This window comes from Micrasema longulum, unplaced genomic scaffold (genome assembly GCF_059751315.1).
Source record: "Micrasema longulum isolate JH-2025_06_02 unplaced genomic scaffold, ASM5975131v1 h1tg001343l, whole genome shotgun sequence".
Classification (NCBI taxonomy): Eukaryota; Metazoa; Arthropoda; class Insecta; order Trichoptera; family Brachycentridae; genus Micrasema; species Micrasema longulum.
Window position 1 is genome coordinate 235,677 of NW_028278529.1, and position 8,200 is coordinate 243,876.

Genomic DNA, 8,200 nt, shown 5'->3' on the forward strand with positions numbered 1-8,200 from the left:
AAGTCCTTTGAAGATTACCCTCTCTTCACACTCATCCAATGTGCGGCGCCCACAGAGGCCATCGGGCCGCTGCCGGCTAGCTCAGCTGATAGCGAATTCAATGTCATCGGTTATTGTGACCCAACATTGCACGCGCTAGCACATTACGGAAGAGGTACTCGTCATAATTCCTGCATGACAATATACTACGCTAAATATACCGGTGCCGCGTCGGCGTCGGCGTCGGCGTCGGCGTCGGCGGCGGTGTAATAGTGTATGTTGCAGTGATAAAGTATTTTATTATTATTATTATTTGTAATACTATTAGGCAAGCATCCTTTGCTGATGCGCCTAAATCTCGTGTACTGCTTTTTGTCCAAGTACTTCTTCCTTCAAAAAAGCATCCAAACGGTTTTTGAACTGGTTGACCGAAATGAAAACGGAGAGTTCTCTGTTTATGATAATCTCCATCTAACATGGCTCAGCCTGTTCCAAGATGGAGGTTTTTTTTTATCTTTAAAGCATAAGTAGTCCTATACTAATAAAGCTATAACATAAAAAAGAAAAACTACAACTACTTAATTATAAATGCCTAGTTAATCAAATGTAAGAAATTAAAAACCGTTATTATACAAATACAAAGTATATATATTGTGCGGTAAGTTTGTAAGTTTCTTGAAAATTTTTTTTAAAAATGAAAACAAACTACTTTGAACGACGTCACTGGTTCTTCGGAAGCAACCAATGATGACAGATTTCCAGTTTACCTTAAGTCAACTGATCAATCAGTAGAACCCACCGAAAAGAAGGGGAAGATAACTTGAGACGTCACACGCGGAGTGATTTCAAAAACACAAAACTTCAAAACATTATAACGGTGATAATACTATACATTTTTTTAAAACACTAAATTTCTTCACAAAAGTGACAAAGAAGTTGTCTACCTACAGGAGAAAACAATCTGTTCTTTTATTTCCCTATCCTTTATAAATGATGCACATTGCAATGTCTTAGTAGTCAACTTGGAGCATATCATGATCATTTGATATATAAAGGCTAAATGATCAGTCTTGCGCTGCAGATCCATTTCAAGGACTGGCAAGCACTATGAAATAAATTCACTCATTTAAATATATTTTTCAAGTCAACCTTGCCGGGAAGCGAGCCCGGTAGTTCAGTAGCTGTAGGCATAAGCTCTAATTAACCACGTGGTGGACTAACACCCCACTCGATAAAAAATTTCAGAAAATTTACCTGAGAATGGCCATCGAGTCATAACCACTCAACCAGGATTTTGGTTCTAATTCAAATCAAATCTTAAATTGTACTGAACAAACTTAGATTCTCCTAAATGAACTAATTAGACTGGTGTCTTTTCAAAACGAATTTTTTCACCAAACTTCTTCTTAATAACACTTATTTTTTGGATACTATAAATTTTTTTTTCAGTACTCGTATAGGATGCCAAATATAATATTTATATAAGAAATATGGGCATTGATAAATAAATAAAATTAGTTCATCACAGTTTTAAATGCACATCGGAAGTATGCAGTGCATTTTTTTTATCAGATAATTTATTATTTGACAAGTGAAATGGGTGTGCCACCTGTGATGCGTCGGAGTTAATGTTTTCATATACGAGTACTACCTCATCGGATCCGTTGCCCCTGGGTTGACGCAGACGGAAGGTAAAAGCGTTCACTCTACTGAATTATGTCTGAAGTGTGAAGGCCTTCATACATTAGTACAAAGTTTACTGACTCTTCTTTACGAAATGTCGCAAGATCGGGTTTGCTAATAAGTTTACTCAAGGCAGACACAATAAATACTATGTTTTTCGGTATGAAAGTTTACCAAATTTATATAAACCAGAAATAACTCTGATCAACGAACGAAAGATCTAACGTTATTTAAAACTAGTTTCAAAACTTTGATAAGTATTTCGTAAATTAATTATTTTCCAAATTTATTGCCACAGAGCGGGAATACATTTTTGATAATGGATTATGGAAGTAATAATATTATAATATTATTTTCAGCTCAGTTTATTTATAAATATGGCAATAGTAAACTTATAATTAGAAATCAAACACTGATTTGAGTCTACTGAACACTTTATTTTATTTTTACAAATATAAACATATAAAAATAAAAACTTCGTGACAATTGTTTCGCCTTATTAGGGCATTTTCAAACGAATGTCTTTGTCTGTTTGGAAATGCCCTAATAAGGCGAAACAATTGTCACGAAGTTTTTATTTTTATATGTTTATATTTGTAAAAATAAAATAAAGTGTTCAGTAGACTCAAATCAGTGTTTGATTTCTAATTATAAGTTTAAATATGGAGTTCTACAAAATAAACACCAAACCAATCAATGGCAATAGTACATTGCGGGTTGTGTACTGAATTTCGAATAATGCAGATTGTAACAAAATACATTCCAATACGGTGGTTCTCAACCTTTTCGAAGTCACGGTGCGCTTCTGATCTCAAGAAAAATATTCGGTTGACCAAAAAATGCGGACGTAATATTTTTAAAAAATTAAACAGATTGCTTCACAGGCAAGAAAAAATATATTTAAAAAAAGCCTGTACAGAAAAACTGTAGCTTAAATTACCCTAAACAAAATAGATTTTATTTGTGAAAATCTATAAATGTGATACCTGAGCTTGCCGGATTTTGCAGATTTCCGAAATATTTGGTATACATAGCTGCCCTCAATTCTTCATCTAAATTCGTAAGTCTTTCCCGTTTTTTGTTTTTATTGTATATTGTAACTCATTTTTTATAAATTGTACTTTCACGTATAAAGCTTTGTAACATTAATGAAAGCTACAAAAGTTTTGACTTAAAACGCAGAATTTAAGTTCGAGCGAGTCAGACTTGAATTTTCAACTTAAAATTAAAAATCTAAAAAAGCAATTCCTGCTTCAAAAACTGCGTTAGACTCTAAACTTTCTTAAAAATACAAAAAAGTAGTACATAATTGGCTATTATTCGATGAAATCAGCCTTCGAAGATTCTCAGGTGGAAAATTCCTAAGTATAATTATGACAGAAAGTGTGTAAACCTCAGAGTAATAATACATGAACCTATAGAGAAGCCCTATCATTATGTTTCATAGAACGCAAGGGACGTTGGTTTGTTGCTTAGCAACAAATTGGTGGCAATTTAGTTTTGTTTGACAACATAAACATAGCGGTTCGATCTGATGTTTTTGTAGCTGTGCTTGGCTTTGTTTGTAAATAACTTTGATATTTAAGTTACAATAAATAAAAATCGACAATGGTGAATTGGAATATGTTTGGTTGCAGCAGTAGGAGCGTCAAAGGTGTTAAAGGAGTCAGTTTTCACAGGTAATTGATTCCGAATATTTTCCCATGATTGACATTGATTTTTGGCATTTATTGCCCCGACACGTGTATTATGTTGCTTACTTTCCTTCATATCAACATATTTACTTCAGATACTATTTTTTCTCAATTGAGGAGATAAATTTGCTAATTAAAGTATGTTTACTGTTGATAATGACAGTTGGTTATGAGCAATACGTCAGGGCCGCACTAGGCATCTATATAAAGTTTGAATATTTATCGAGCAGAGGTCGATAAAATTTTACTCGAAAATAGCAATGTTAACCTTGAAATCACACCTAAAATGACGTGTCCAAATTTCAGGCCACTACGACTCACCGTTTCGAAGATGTGACGGACAAACAAACAAACTTAACACGGGACTTTGGTTCCATGGAGTTGGGATTTATGTCTCAATAAATGTAACACAAGTATATTGTGAATAAAATTAATAAATAAATAAAAAAATAAACACACACATGTATTTTCAGTTTTATAAAATAAATATAGGCGAATTATAAAAAAATTAATTGGAATAACCCTGAAATAATAATTACACAGGTACATAAATACTTTTAAATAAAAGTATTTACAATGCAAATCAATATCCGTTTGGCAATTCTCGACCTGAGTACGGCCCATTGTTTTGCTGCGAACTGTTGCTAACTTAATACCCAATAGTCATATAATGGTTTTCCTACGTTTGAGCTCCTCTATAGCTTTTCGCATTTTTACTCTGAGGTGTAAACTAACTGAAAATAACTGTTAGAGATAAAATGATGACCCGAGTAGCAGTAAACACATGGTGAGAATGACCGAGGAATTTTTCCCAAAACAAAATCATCATACAGTTATTGAAAAGAGCACGGGAATCTTAAGTGTGCACAATTTTTTTTTCAATTTTAATTAACTCTATAAGTACCTACCTTTTATAAAAAAATATATAAACATTGTAATGTAACCCGCAGGCAAGCCTCGGCTTTAAGGGAAGAACAATACAATTACGTATGCTAATTTATTGTTAAAATAAATAAATAATAATAATTAAAAAAAAATATTAACATCTTGAGTACTTTTTGTGGCATCGACCACTATTACCAAAGGATTCAATTAGACAGTAATTAATAATAGTTACTTAATTATACTAATAGATTAAATGTCCGATAATGTCTCTTTCATGCGGGTCCCTTTTTACTACAACAATACTCAACTAGTTCAAGATTAGTAGATCAATGTTAGCTCAGTTACCTTTGCACGCGTTAGACATTCACAAGCATTTACTATGAATGTCAATGAGATAATAATTATGTACTACTAAATACTTGGTGATTATAAATGTAGTTAAGTCTGGCCCTTTTCAAGGATGCATAAATGAAATTCTCCAATAATGATTATTACTGTATGTATTGAATTGGTCATAACTTTGAGCTACTGTATTTTTTTGTTAATAAAAGCTGGTCTACGGCTAAGACACCCAGGTGATGCACAAGTGTTCGAAGTTCGATTCCCAGCGAGATATCAAGTAAAATTAAAAACAGCGGTGCTGTACAGTTGAATAGGAACAAATATACAACCATCAATCATAACTATTTAAAACGTGGTGGCTGGCTTTGTTTCTTCATGGCATCGGTCGGCAGGACACGGAGGAACTATTGAAGGACGATAAATTGTGGCAAAAAATACCCATGTCTAAGCGCTTGTAATATTATATGTTGCGAAAAAAACAATAAGTTTGAAGTTATAAAAATAAAAAATGTGTTTTTTTGTTAACGGGATATAAAAAATAAAAAAAACGCATATAAAAATACTTGTCGGTTTTTTGCGGTGTACTTACCTCAAGATAGACTGGCAATGATACGATAAAATAAAAACAATTTAACAAATTAAAAGAATACAATAAAATAAAAAGGCGGCCTCCGTGGTGTAGTGGTTAAGACGCTTGGCTAACACGGATGGTTCCGGGTTCGATTCCCGGTAAGAACAAAAAAATCAAATGTGATTTTTCTCAAGCCTGGGTATTTTGTGATGTAATTCACCACTGTAATTTGGCCTCCTGGCCTGTTGTGGTGAAAAAGAAAAAAAAAACATTAAAATACAAAAAAAAAAACATTAAAATATGTAGATATAATGTATGTATGTATTCTGGTCAGTATTTTTTTTGTGAACTGTCTTTGTTAACGAATAATTAAATAAAAAATTGATTTCTCTTAAGAGGATATGTGGAGCGAGACAATTTTGATGAATAGGTATTTGAACATTGTTTTTCTGGCACTCTCTCGTAAATGCCTTCCCGATACTGTGCAAAAAGACGACTGCATGCTGGACTAATAAGTATGCCTAACTAAAATGGACAAACTCGATGTTTCGGTGTCTCGTTTTCCGCACCTCAAAACTGAACTGATTTCGCTATGTTTTTGTATCAGAATATAATTTTCTAGTCGCGCCGCAAAACGCTCGCCACTGTGGCCACGCACTTACGCAAAACAGCTAAATGACCCAGTAAATTATTTTGTCTTTAATCAAAGCCATTCCTTTAATTTTAACCGATGAATTCAGCTCTACTTATTAACACCAATAGAGCTGAATAATAATTACTAAACACTTTATGTACATACATGTATAGGGGCGGGCAATTTCTTCCTACGTACCCAAACTGTCCAGTTTGAGAAAAAAAAAGGATATGGAAATATTCTAGGTATATTTATAAATTTATTGGTAAGTTTACGTAGTGTCTGAATAATCGGGTGAATATAATGATTATTATCCTCTCTTCAAGCATTTTTGTCCTTTTTTGTCCTTATCCCGCCCAATTTACAGTAACTTAATGTTCTTAAAATTAATATTTTAAAAATCTTTGATTATTGAGTACTTGAAAATAACATTTTTATATGTATAAATTGTTTGTATTTATTTGATATGTAATATATATATTCTTTACTAACTTTGTATACTATGTGGAAATCTGTTATTGGTTCTGAGTTTATACACTATATCTGTTTGTTTACTAAAAATATGTATATAGAACTGTTGATTTCCCTAATAAAATAAAAATAAAATAAATAAATAAATTAGGTAGATTTGTAATAAACGATTTATTGACGAGTAACCGTATTTTTATTTTCTTATCAATTATCATAATACGGCGATTTTAAATATAAATTTAAAAATAACCCATAACTTTTGTATTTTACTCGTATAGCCTATTAAATTATTTTATTTATGTAGGTACATTCACTGCTCAGCAGTATATGGGTTACCATTACACTTCGATTAATTACTCCAATTAAAATCAATAACTTGATCAAGTTATTTAATTTCAACTCATTTAAATAGTATTTTTATAATTATCAAGTAATATGGTAAAAGGCCTTTCACTTTACAAGTTCATAACGACCCAAATTTCGATCGATCGGTATAATAAATGTGACATGTTTGTAACATGAGTGCAATATTTGGTGCATTATCAAGGTCAACGATGCATTTATGTCAAGCGATAAGAATATGCAATTAATGTAACAGACAGTTTCCATATCTGGTAGATAATTATTCTAATTTTTGGTCGCCTATCACACGCATTAAAAGTGGAACGAGAGGTTTTGTAGGATTCAACATTTTTTTGAAAGAGTTAATGAAATTGACATCCGCAGATAATTATTGACATGGGATAATTTTTTCGATTAAACAGATTTTAATGCCTCAAATAAGCTTTGAGAAGTATCAAATGGGAATCTGAAATGTGTGTAAATCGAAGAAGTAGATCGATTTTGTCGATCGATCGGGGTCCGGAATTTCGGGAAAAAAAGATCAATTCGTAAACTTTTAATTTATTGGTCAACTGTTATATATCTTTTAATACCATATTACATCTTTACTAGTTCCAATACCTGTTATTAGTTTAATGAATATTAAAATGTCTGAATACTTCATACGAATTATTTAAGCTCTGTACAGACACACGCGGGATTTAAAATCTTTGATCCTTTAAATACCGAAATCGCAAGTCAGCTGCGAGATTGGAAGCCTTAATTCTAAAATTTCGACTTATATTGAAATCTTGGTTTTTACAGATTTTATAACCTGTCATTGGCTGGCCTGAAACTTTTGTGGTTTTGGCTTTATTCTTAACGAACCTTAAAAATACTGTATTATGTTCTTATTTTAATGTGTCTTGTGGTCTTATGGTCTATAAACGGAATTAACACCAGAATCCTGGACTAGTGTTTTTGACTCGATGCCTGCTCGCAGGTAAAATTCCCAAAAAGCGAAATGAAGTGGAGAAACGCCGAGCGCGCAATGTAGTGGTTGGCGCGTTCGCCGACCGCGTCGAAATGAAATAATTGTTTTTAATGGTGTTAAACGTAAAACTGATAACTTTGCTTTCGTGTAACATGAGATCGAGATAATATTTAATATTGCTCCAATTGATTTAATATTATAGTGTCCTATGCATCATTGGGTGCGGGCAAGGATTTGATGATGATGACGAAATTTCCTACTCTTGAACTGCCTAGGTCGTCCGAAAAATGTCAATATCCGAGTCAATATTTCTGAGTATGCATTATTGAATGTAATTTATTCAAGGAAATTGACGTAAAACCTCAATCAAACGATACTTCAATGCCGTTATGTAAATCATATAGATTTTTGAGGAATCACTTCCTAGGAATAGTGTATACTTATATGTAATAGTAGTCTGGATTTCATTGTTAAAAGTTGAATCTACATTATGTACGTAGGTATACGCAACAAATGCACTCACCTCGTCCGCCCGCACGATTTGTGTTTGTAAGGCAATGCCACTAGGTTAAGTATTCATTTTCGTATTATTGTGAATATGATATTATGCATTGGTAAAGCACTGC